General features: G+C 35.3%; 1 non-coding gene across 1 annotated transcript; it reads left to right on the top strand.

Annotated features, from left to right (window-relative positions):
- Nucleotides 1-2,206: 2,206 nt before the first annotated feature.
- Nucleotides 2,207-2,298, top strand: Trnak-uuu (transfer RNA lysine (anticodon UUU)). Its single transcript is given in 2 exon segments — nucleotides 2,207-2,243; nucleotides 2,263-2,298. It is a non-coding gene; the product is annotated as a tRNA-Lys (tRNA).
- The last annotated feature ends 1,062 nt before the right edge of the window (nucleotides 2,299-3,360 follow it).

The following is a 3,360-nucleotide window of genomic DNA, read 5'->3' as shown; positions in this document are numbered from 1 at the left end:
ATATATGAAAAAAAGACTAATAAACAGATAAGAATGAATTCATCGTAAAACTTCAGACGAAATGATAGCCCCACGGAAGAGAGAAAGCAAAAATAATATTCAATAAAGCAAAAACATTTTACGCCCGGAGAAGGACTCGAACCCGCGACCCTCAGATTACTTCTAAGGTTGACCTATAAAAGTTTGATGCTCTACCGACTGAGCTATGCGGGCGGACAACAGTTTGGGTCTCATATTATCTATAAAAGCAAACTTGATAAAAAGTTTCGTTTTCTATTGCATTGTGATGAAAATTCATTGAGCGTCCATTGTTTATGAGAAATTGAAGTACAAATATATAATAATCTTGGAGTGTATTTTATGTTTCACCGATTAATTCTTCCACTTAGGTAGGTTAGCATTTTGGAAACGAAAACGATTTATTACTGAGGGAAAGAAGAACCCATCACTTCTCATAGGATATCATACGATCTTGTGAGAGCTCAAGACAAAAGTGTGGAAAACTGTAAGTGGAGTAAACCGGAGATGTTCCTGAATTCTTACAAAAGAGTGGTGATATTAATTCGTGGTACGGGTCAACGCAGACAGCTTTGTAGGAGATAAAGTGATTTAAAGTTGGAAAATAGAAAACCTGGTAACGACAGTTCATAATTTGAATGAACAACGAAATATATACATGGCAGTTTGACCTTGTAGTGGCGCGAAATTATAGCCGCCATTGAGGAAGTACTATTCTGCGCATGCGCAAGGGACTTCATCACCAGAAACCCCTCGAGTGCGCATGCATAGTAAAACTAGTACTTAAAGAGTGGGTTTCACTTTCTTAGACTGTTGAGCGAGAGACCTTCTACGTGAGAACACCTCGCTCCTCATCGAAGCACTCTTCACCACGATGCTATCTATATGATAGCTATTTGCTCCTCTGGCATGCTTCAAGGAAGCTCTTAATCTTCCAATACCAATTACAACTTAATCAGCAGCTGCTAAGCTAAGTGACACAGGATTTACATAACCAAGCATCATCAAAAATAAAACTTAATTTTATTATGTTGTTAAATTGTTCTACTGTTCCTTAATATATAATGCTGTTGAAAGGTGAAAGAGAGAGACTAATGTCTCTGTTACAACTATCAAACATTTACAACCTTATTATTACAATAACCAAACGACACCTCAATCTTGAAATGGACTAAAAAACGAAGAAAGGGCATACATACATGCATACATACATACATACATACATACATACATACATACATACATATGTGTGTGTGTGTGTGTGTGTGTGTGTTTGGGTGTGTGTGTATGTATGCATGTTTGTATGTATGTATATATGTATGTATGTATTTATGTATGTATTCACATACCCACTTTATCACAGTAGGAGTAATATTGAAAAGCATCTTTTGAAATTGCGTTCGAGTTATTCGAAAGTTATTTTGAATTCAACATTGTTGGATATTTGGAGCTTTCAGAGGTTTTGGTAACGCTGAAAGCAAGTGACGAAATATATGGGTAGTCGATCGATTTATAGTTAACAGCTCCGAAAACTCTCCAGATTCATACCGTAAAATTTTAATATAAGAGGAACTTAACATGCATATTTCGCCAAAATTTCAGTTAATTGATTTTAAAGGCGTTAACTCCTTCACTTGGCTTCGTTTTTTAGTCCATTTCAAGATTGAGGTGTCGTTTGGTTATTGTAATAATGTCAAGCTGCCATGTATATATTTCGTTGTTCATTCAAATTAAGAACTGTCGTTACCAGGTTTTCTATTTTCCAAGTTTAAATCACGTTATGTACTACAAAACTTGCAAAGTTGAGCCGTTGCACGAATTAATATCAGCATCTCGTACTTTGAGTTTCCACTCTTTTGCAAGAATTCAGGAACACCTCCGGCTTTCTCCACTTACAGTTTTCCACATTTTTGTCTTGAGCTCTCAAAAGATCGTATGTTATCCTATAAGAGGTGATGGGTTGTGCATTCCCTCAGTACTAAATCGTTTTCATTTCGAAAATACTAACCTACCTAAGTGGAAGAATTAATCGGTGAAACGTAAAATACACTTCAAGATTATTATATATTTGTATTTCAGTTTGGCATGAACAATGGACGCTCAATGAATTGTCATCACAATGCAATACAAAAAGAAAGTTTGTATCAACTTTGCTTTTATAGATAATGTGACAAGTGTACAGATGTCCGCCCGCATAGCTCAGTCGGTAGAGCATCAGACTTTTATAGGTCAACCTTAGAAGTAATCTGAGGGTCGCGGGTTCGAGTCCCTCTGCGGGCGTAAAACGTTTTTGTTCTATTGAATATTACTTTTGCTTTCTGTCTTCCGTGCGGCTATCATTTCGTCTGAAGTTTTACGATGAATTCATTCACGTCTGTTTATTAGTTTTTTTTTTTTTTTCATTGCGTGTATATTGTTTATGTTTATTGAAATGTGATGCTCTGTACATCCGAGTCTACTAACGTGCTTCGGAATATATATATATATATACATATATATAGATATACAGGGCAGGGAATCGTCAATTAGTAATAAAATTAATAAATAAACAATTTTGCCGGGTAACTCAGTATGAAAAAACCTTATCGATAAAACCATTTATAATCATAAATATATAGGGATTAGCAGTATCCTGCTTCTCCAACATACTGAGAATTCAGAAATAGCAACTAAAGAACTACTGATTCCAAAACTACAAATTTTTCTCTACTTGATAGCGATATTTTTGGTACACACAGAACAAAAAACAGAAGAGAAGAGTAAAAAAACAACTTGCCTTTAGTTAATTTAGTACGACGTTTCACGGTTAAGGGTATGAAATACCCCATTCCGATCTTCAGCTAAATATTCTAATAAATTTGCTAATGTCTAAATAACTCACGTTAATTTTGACCATGTGACATCAAGACCACGTGAGGCACACATTAAGAAATTTATCGGTCAGTGAGTTTAAAATTTCTCACCCTGATGAATTCAATTCAGTGTGTATCATAATTAGTCCGGCATAGAAATAAGTCCCGTACGACTTGTTGCGGTTTTGCTATCCACCTTAGAGGTATTACTATAATATAGATATACAGGGCAGGGAATCGTCAATTAGTAAAAAAGCTAACCCTCACAAGTGCAAAAATTTATTGGTGAGACATTAAACGTACTTGAACCTTATTATGTATTTGTACTTCAGTTTGGCATAAACAATAGACGCTCAATGAATTGTCATCAAACTGCAATACAAAAAGAAAGGTTGTATCAACTTTACTTTTATAGATAATGTGATAAGGAATCAACTGTACGCTCGCATAGCTCAGTCGGTAGAGCATCAGACTTTTATAGGTCAACCTT

Source organism: Octopus bimaculoides, unplaced genomic scaffold (genome assembly GCF_001194135.2).
Source record: "Octopus bimaculoides isolate UCB-OBI-ISO-001 unplaced genomic scaffold, ASM119413v2 Scaffold_3544, whole genome shotgun sequence".
In the NCBI taxonomy this organism is placed as follows: Eukaryota; Metazoa; Mollusca; class Cephalopoda; order Octopoda; family Octopodidae; genus Octopus; species Octopus bimaculoides.
Note: the sequence above shows the minus strand (reverse complement) of the source record. Positions and strands in the feature narration are given on the sequence as shown.